Below are 8247 nucleotides of genomic sequence, written 5' to 3'. Positions count from 1 at the left end.
TTTGCACCGGCTGGGCCGCTTCTCTCCCCGACTCTTCCATGACCTTCCGAGATTGGCCCGGCGACAGGACTCTCCGCAGAAGCACCACCCTCGGCGCTCGGGCCCTGCGCGCGCCCGCCCTTCTCCGACTCCCCGGGGCGGCCCCGCGGCGAGCGCCGGACGCGCGCGGCCGGGCTTGGGGGCAACGCAGGGACGCGCGGGCAGCTTCCGGCGGGGGCGCGCGGGGCGCGGGCGGCGGGGCGGGGCCGGGGGCGGGGCCGGGATCGCAGCGCCCCCCGCCGAGCGGCGTGCAGGCACCGCCCCCGCGCGCCGCAGTCCCGGCTGGAGCGTCTCGCCAGTGGCCGTGGCTGTTACTGTTGCCTCCGCGCGGCTCTGGCGGCGGCGGCTCCCGAGGCTCGCGGAGGGCAGCGGGCCGCCCTTCGCCCGTGGTCGCCTGGAGCAGCCCAGCGCTGGGACCGAGGAGGGGAGACGGCGGCGGCGGAGGCGGCGGGTTGTGCCCGGCCCCCCTCGTCCGCGCCTCCAGCGCCCGGGCGACTGCGGACTCCGGGCAGCCCCCGGGCGGCGGCCGAGGCGGCCGAGCTGACGGCCGGGGATGGCCACATAGCGGCGCGGGAGCGGCCCGTGAGTGGCGGGGGCGGGTGGGCGCGGCGCGGGCAGTGGGCGCTGCGGAGCCTGGAGCCCGGTCCCGTGGGCGCGTCGCCGCGAGCGCCCGGCAGCCGGCGAGGGGCGGGGGGCAGCGCTCCGGCCGGCTCGGGTCCCGGGGTCGGGGAGCGCCCCAGAGGAAGGACGGGGGGCGGGGGGTGGGGCGCGCCAGGTCGTGCCGCTGTCGGTGCCCCCTCGGGCCGCCTTCAGCTCCCGGAGGGCGCAGATTCCACGGCCGCGAACTTCTGCCCCACGTCGGGCAGTAAGTTCTCAGGCCAGTCTACCTGGGAGATAAGAAGGAGCTTTAATTTTTATTTTCATTACGAGGTGTAATCAACCGAGTGATTTCGTGACCCCGTGCCTCAACTCTTCTTTAAACTAGTTCTCTGGCCCTTCTGTATTCATGGTGTATTTGATTTACCTGTCTTTCTATGTGCTTGTATGTCAAGGTGCTATACTGATTTTAAATCTAGAGTTAAAAGACTTGGCGATCAAAGTTAGGCTTGATAAAAGATGCCACTTTTAATGTGTTGTTTAAAAGGACAAAGCTGGAATCCTGAGTTCTGACCGACAGAAAACTGCGCTTCAGATGTTGTGAATTTATGTCTGAGCTTGAATAATGTGATTCTGGTCTCCACCTTCGGCTACCAAAAATTTATGAGGTGTTTTATTTGCAGTTGGATTTCTCTGTGTTCCTTTTTGTATGGGTGTGTTTAATGCAGTCAAATATTGATATAACGTATGAACTATTATTGAATGGCATTTGTATGGAAATGATTTTTTTTGCCCTTTGTAATACGTTCTTTTAAGATGTAGTTTTCAACAGAAAGGTTTCAGTTTAAAGTTTGCTTTCTGATTTGTTCGTTTTCAGTTTCGGATTTGTCTTTAATTTAAAAGTTTTTTTTTGCTTGGAGTAAAATTAATGTGACTTAGTAGAATCATTTAGTCAGGGATCCAAAAATGATTCCTAAATTCAATTTAAAGCATTCCCCTCCTCTCAAAAAGAAAACTCAGAGCGTTTGTTTAGTGCAAAAGATGCTTGCCCCTTCCCTTAAATGATGACTTTGTCACAGACCTGAAATCACATTTCACTAATATCAGAGGGTTCCTTGTCTTAGCCTTGGCAGAGGAAAGGAAACCTAGGTATAGCATGTGTTTTTAAAAGCACTGTCCTCTTGCTTGTTTCTTACCTTGACTTTCTGTTTCATAGCCAAGGGGAGACTGTGTTGATTTGGAGGCTTCATTAGTTAGTTACAAGCTCGATTTGAATTTCCCTTCCAAGTATTGAATTAGGACTTACTTGCTTTGTAATAGGTAAGATCACAAGCGCGCCTCTCTAATGAGTGGAGACTTGGATTCTTTTGTGGGAAATAAGGATCTGGAACTGCCCTGTTGCTGTCGAAGGGGATGAACTTTTGTGACTTTTGAAAGCTTTTGCTTCTTGATGGTCATCCTTGAATAAATAAACATCCTTGAATGTTGACAATAGTATAAGTTCTAATGTTAAATTTTATCATGTTAATTTGTGGGACAGGCAGTGCATACTGTGCACACTATAGAAGATTCAGTAGATATAAAAAAAACTGTAGACTGGAAGCATACCTCTCCCTGCTCGTTCTTGCGCCCCCCCCCCCCCCAGTGCCTCACAGCACCCTGTTCTCCCAGGACCCAGGGTTACTAGCTCCTTATGTCTATCTTTCCTGATAAAGCCTATGCTAGGATAAACATTTTGTATGTGTTCTTTTTATTTGTCTTTCCACAAACGAGGACACATTGTATACTCTGTTCTGCACTAGCTCCCCGCCCTCCCCCCCCCTCCCCGCAGAGTCCTAAATCTTGGCAGTCTCTGTATCAGTACCTAAAAGCTGTCTCATTCTCTAACGGCTGCTGAGAACTCCATTAAGGACGAACCATAATTTATTTAACTTCTCCTTTGTTGAGGCATGTGTAGGTTCTTTCTAATATTTTGCTATAAAACATTCGTTTTTGAGGTTTCTAAGTAGATTTCAATTATTCCCAAAGGTCCAAAGGCAGTAGTAACTTACTTCTTTGCTTTATGTTCCAGGAAATAAGTGCCCCTTCTCACCAACATACACCATTTCCTTTGTATAATTTCAAAGCAGTCCATAAGGATCTTTGGTGTCTTCGTGGTGAAGCATGAGACCTCAAGGCCAGTTACTAAGGTCATAGTCCTTGATTCACAAATTAGTTCTTTGTTTCAACAAAAAAGTAAAAGAACAGATAAAAAATTTTAAGAATAATCTATAAGAAAAATTAAGAGTTTAAATATTCTGTATGTGAGAAACATCTTGTACCTTTGATTAAGTTGAAGATAAAGGCAGTTAGTGTTTCATAAAAACTTATTTGCCATTAGGCACTGATATCCCTGCCTTCTGTAGCTCATCACTGGTGTCTCATATTTTAATGTTGCTGTAATATAGTTGTAAATTGTATAGTTTATGAGAAGGTTATTACTCTTAAGGGGAATATGGTTTTAGAAAATACTTGGCCCTTTTTTTAAATTAAAAATTGAGGTCTCGTAGAGTTCTTTTAAAACAGAGTAAATTATAGAAGTAAGACTAATGCTAGCTAGCAATTGAGGGAAATGCATTATAAAACTTGAGAATTAGCCAGTGTTGAGCTTTATATTTCCATTATGCTTATTTTTGAGAGTGTTTTTAAGACTAGTTTAAGAAGCTATAATGATCTTTTCTTTTTTAAACTGACCAGTCAAACCTTTTAGCATTCAAGGTCTTTTCTTTTTCCTTCATTATTGAGTACTTGTCATTGTGGTATAATACTGCTAATATTGCCTATATTTGCTTTTCGTAAATAAATACTTACTGATCATCTGTTACATTCCAGGCAACTTTCTGTGGACTGAGAATATAGCAGTACACCAAACAGACAGCCTCAGCTTTAATGAGTCCACATCTTAGTGAGGGAGGTGGACAAAAGCAGAGAGACAGGAGAGGAGATACTGTCAGAGAGTGATAGGTGCTGGGGGAATAATAAAATAGGGTTGCTCTGGTAAAGAGGGGCAGGGTTGGGGCTGCTGTTTTAGACTGGCCCTAGCAGCCTCTTTGAGGTGGAGAGATTTGAGTTGAGTGTGTTTTTGGAGAGCTAGAGGAATGGTGGCTCAGGCAACAGGGGCAGCAAGTGCAAAGGCCCTGCGGTGAGACTGAGTCTTACACGTTCAGAGGAACAGAGGGCTTGCCTGTGTGGTTGGAGTTCATGATGATGGGGAAATGGAAAAAGTGGCTGGCAGGAGAGAGCAGGTGCTGGGATTGGTGCCCTGGGTATTTGTATACATCCAGGAGTCTTTCCAGAAGTGAAAAAGAGACTCTGGATAGTGGAGTTCCACCTGCTGGAAGCTCCAGGAGGGCAGGCTCCAATCTGCTTGTCAATGAAGATTGCTCCCCCAGCTCCAGGAACAGTCTTGGTCAGAATGCGCTGTGAATATTTTATTGCATTAGTGAATAATTAGAGAGTTTCAGAAATAATCTTGCCTGATTTTGGTCAAAATACCTAGATTCGGGAGCCTTTTATTTGAGTGTTCCTCTTGGCTCTGGCCCTGATGTTACCAAATCTGTTCTACTATTAACAGATCCTCTCAAATTTATTGCTCTAAATCAGTTGCACTTGATTTTCATTCCCTGAAATTAAAGTACTAAGCCTTAAAAACATGCCTAATTCTACAGAACATCATAGTGACGTCTGAGTAATTTAGTCAGAAGTTTCATCTTGATTTCAGTGAATTAGCCACTTGCTTAAGTGTAAAAGTTTTAGAGGTGCCTTCTTTTGTACAGTGAATGTTTAAATTTGCAGGGGAGGGGGCAGATGGCAAGACATAAAAGATACGGGCTTTGTGCAGGTACTTTTATTCTCACAGGAGGAATGTGTGCCTGATCTATTTTAGGGAATATCAGGAAATGTGGTATTTCCTCTCCCCAGCTTCTAATCTGTTGGTCATTCTAAATATATGTTCCTTTATATTAATTGAAAGCTTGGGAAATGCGTTTTGTGCCCAGCACTTGTTATAGATGCTTAATTTGAATCGGTTGTCTTTTTTTCTTAGCTGTGCCTTTTGAGCCCCTGTTCAACATCAGGAGTTTTGTGACCTTGCAGAATGAGAGTTTTTGATTTTTTAATTTCCTGTTCTAATTGGTCAATACCTGAACCCAATAAGTTGTTCCCACAAAAGGTAATTTTATCTTCCAACATTCTCTCATAAGCACTGTGCACACACTGTGTAAAGGATGGATTCTGTCAGTCCTAAATCTTAAGTCAGGTCATTGCCTTACGTCTTTTGCCACTGTCCTTGCAGTGAAAGCTCTTCAGACAAATTGCAAAAGTGCGTAAACATCTATTTTATATGCCAGTGATACATTTAGAGGCTTAGGTGCTTGTTAAAGCACTTTTACTGCTGCCTTTACATTTCCTGTGTGAACTGTAGAAATTCAGGAGTTCCTCATTTGTCTTCCATTGTCTACAATTTACAGCACATACATTCTTACCAGTCCTGGCTGCTGGTGCTGCTGCTCGTGTGAGCAAAGGTTGTGTTTTATTGAGTATCATTTTATGCTTTTATATTGAAAGTTGTGGAAAAACTTCTGGTAGGTGAATTTTTCTTGTGCTTTTGCAGAGAGGTGAGAAAATCTTGGCTCTTACCCATTCTTTTGGTTTGTGGGGCAGATACAAGCTTGGAATCATTGTATGTGCCCATAGTTGAGACTATGTATCTGTTATTATGTGGCAGTGTCCTAGAAGACCACAAGAAGGTGCTGTTACTTCCAGAAAGTGTGTGGCTCTTCCCTAGAGGGTGACTTGGGATACTGAGACCCCTTGCCTTCCTCTAGCTGCTTCTTCAAGGAGACCCTGGAATAGAGGACAGCTGAAATGGTGGTGGCAGGAACATGTGGTGGAAAGTAACAAGTGGTGGCAGAAATAATGCTTCCCATGACTAATATTAGAAGTGCTAATGGAGCAGTGAGTTGTGGACTGTCTATAGACAGGATGTGCCTCTTGAATTGGGGGTGAGGGTAAGCTGGAGAGAGGTGAGACTCCCCCACTGCAACTTCAGTGCTGCAGCCCCTGAGGGCACCAGTGCACCACCTTAAAGCTGGGTGCCAGCCATTCCCAGCCACAGGCTTGGAGACCTGCCACCATACCAGTGACGTGCTGTTTCACGGTTTATGCCCTAGTATTTATACTGTAGTACAAAAGTGAACGAGGCAACATTTTAGGATCCTCTTCAAAGAAACAGTTGAAGTTGGGAGTATCAGTCTTCATCGAACTGGCACCTTATCCTCTGTTATTCCTTGCAGTTACCTGGATCACCAAAGGTTTACTGGAGAAATAAAATTGAGTTTTTTGAGGGAGAGGCTGGTTCTGATTTCATGAAAGAACTATATAGAACTAAAATGCAAAGCACTTAGAAGTAAGGGAGCTTTAGCATTCAAGCAAAACCAAAGAAGATACAGAAGTTGAGAGCCAGAAGGGACCTCAAGTCATCTGGTCAACTTTTTAAGTTTACTGGTAAAGAAACCAAACCCCAGAAGTGTTCTAATGTGCCCAAGAATCCAGTAGTTCCAGACTGGTGTATTGTAACCATGATTTGCTGATTCCTAACTACAGGGTTCTGAGCTCCCCTCTGGAACAGCAGGAAATATGTGGGATTCACTGCTGTGTCTCCAGCATAGAACAGTGCCCAGCCCACAGTCGACTGATATTTGTTAAATAAATGAATCCATAAGACAATTTTTGAGAATTTGATTGCCACATTAGCTATTAGATGGTAATAATAAAATTTGAAAGAATGTCCAATTTCATGAGTTTCCTGTTAAACAACAGAGCATATTGCTGTTAAAGCCCAGACTGTTAGTCTGATATTAGCCAGATGGGCAAGTGAAGATGTGGAGTTTTACTTACTGGCTTGACACCTTTCAGAGCCCGGTTTCACTGGATTTTCTAATAAATCATTCTGTTCGGCCTGCTGGGATCTGATGTCATTCAAGTTTTATATTTTGCATTTGAAAACATGCCTACTTTAAAATCTAGTATTTGTTGTCTGAATTGTTTGCTATTTTCCTAGATGTATTTTTATCAATAGTTTCACTGTTTTTAAAACTTAGGGCCATATAGGGATTTGATTGTTTAAAAACAATCTAGCTATTAGGTTTGGGGAATTGTCACTTTCAAATGCTGCTGGTGGGTGTTTCAATTGTTACAACTTTCCAGGAGGGCAATTTTGTATTACTCATCGAAAGCCTCAAAAATGTGCCATGTCCCTTAGTCAGGCATTTCCACCACTAGGAATTTAAACTAAGGGGAAAAAAATAAAGCATGTGTACAGAGATGGACCTATAGCAGTGGTTCTCGCCTACACAATGCATGTGGGCACCGTGTTCCTGTCAGAAGCTTTCTCCCCGCACACTGATTCTTAACCTGGTGGGAAGTCTGCTTGGTGGGGTGTCTCAAAATCTGGCGGGGGTGCTCTCCGAAGTTTGGAAAAAATTCATCTCCAGATTCTGGTGACCTCCACAGAAAGTACACCAAAAAACCCAACCTCTAATTTGCCAAAGTGATTTTTGTAGCTTTGTTTATGATAGTTATAAACTAGAAACAACTTAAATGCTTAGTAATAGGGAGATTGATTACATAAATTGTGGTGTATACATGTAATGGAAAACCCTTTCTTTCTTCATTGACGGTATTGATTGATGTGGAAAAATACTCAACATTTGTAAACAGCAAATTGAAAAAGCAGTTTGCAGAACAGTATGTGTAAGTTGATCTAAGGTTTTTTTGTTTGTTTTTGGAGAGAGAGAGAGAGAGAGGGAAAGAGCGAGTTAGCAATTTTCTACCTAGGATGTAGGAAAATGCCAGGAAGACTGTAGACCAAATATTAGGTGAGATTATCTCTGTGTGTTCAAAGCACAGGTGACTACTATTTTTATTTTCCTGGATTTCCAACATCTAAAGCATGTTGTGCAGTAGAGGGCATGAGAGCAGATCCCCTTGGGAAAGTTCTGTGTCTGATTTCTCATCCGTAGAGTGGGAATGGTAATACCCAGGTCACTGTGTCCGCAGGTTGTGAGTAAGTGGTAGATAAATGTTACCTTGCCCTCACTATTCTGTTATGAGTAAGGCCAATATTCCTATTAATACAGAATTTCGAAGCATAGTAGCTTGTATCAAACTGTTGTGAAAAGGATTTAGGACATTTTGACAAAATATTTCAATGCTTCTGGTCACTGGGAAACATTTTGTTGATTTTTTATTTACTTTAAAATTAAAATGCTTTCCATTGCCAAGAGACTTGGTTTTGAATTAAAGGCATTTTTTTTTTTCCCTTCTGTTGTCATCTTCAATCGTCCTGTATGAGAAGTTCTTGAAGATCAGGGTCTGATCTTCTTTCCTTTTATGAAGTTGTTAAAGTGAATTGTGAGTCATTATTCAGCAACTCTTAAGGGCCTCTCTTTTTTTTCCAGGCAGTGGGTAGGAGTCAGATGTATAGCAGTGCCTGGGACAGACACATCCCCAACCACTTGAATGGCAGGGGAAGTGACCAGAACAGCTCAGGGCCAGGAGGCACACACACTC

The 8247-nt window shown here is 44.1% G+C and overlaps 1 protein-coding gene across 1 annotated transcript in view; it reads left to right on the top strand.

Annotated features, from left to right (window-relative positions):
- The first annotated feature begins 333 nt into the window (after positions 1-333).
- Positions 334-8247, top strand: part of LIFR (LIF receptor subunit alpha) — a 70196-nt gene continuing 62282 nt past the window's right edge. The window contains exon 1 of the mRNA XM_031444205.2: positions 334-621. The gene's annotated coding sequence lies outside the window, so the exon portion shown is untranslated. The remainder of the gene's footprint in view (positions 622-8247) is intronic.

Source organism: Camelus dromedarius, chromosome 3, assembly GCF_036321535.1.
Source record: "Camelus dromedarius isolate mCamDro1 chromosome 3, mCamDro1.pat, whole genome shotgun sequence".
In the NCBI taxonomy this organism is placed as follows: Eukaryota; Metazoa; Chordata; class Mammalia; order Artiodactyla; family Camelidae; genus Camelus; species Camelus dromedarius.
The sequence above is the reverse complement of the archived record's forward strand: the minus strand, read 5'-3'. Positions and strand labels throughout refer to the sequence as shown.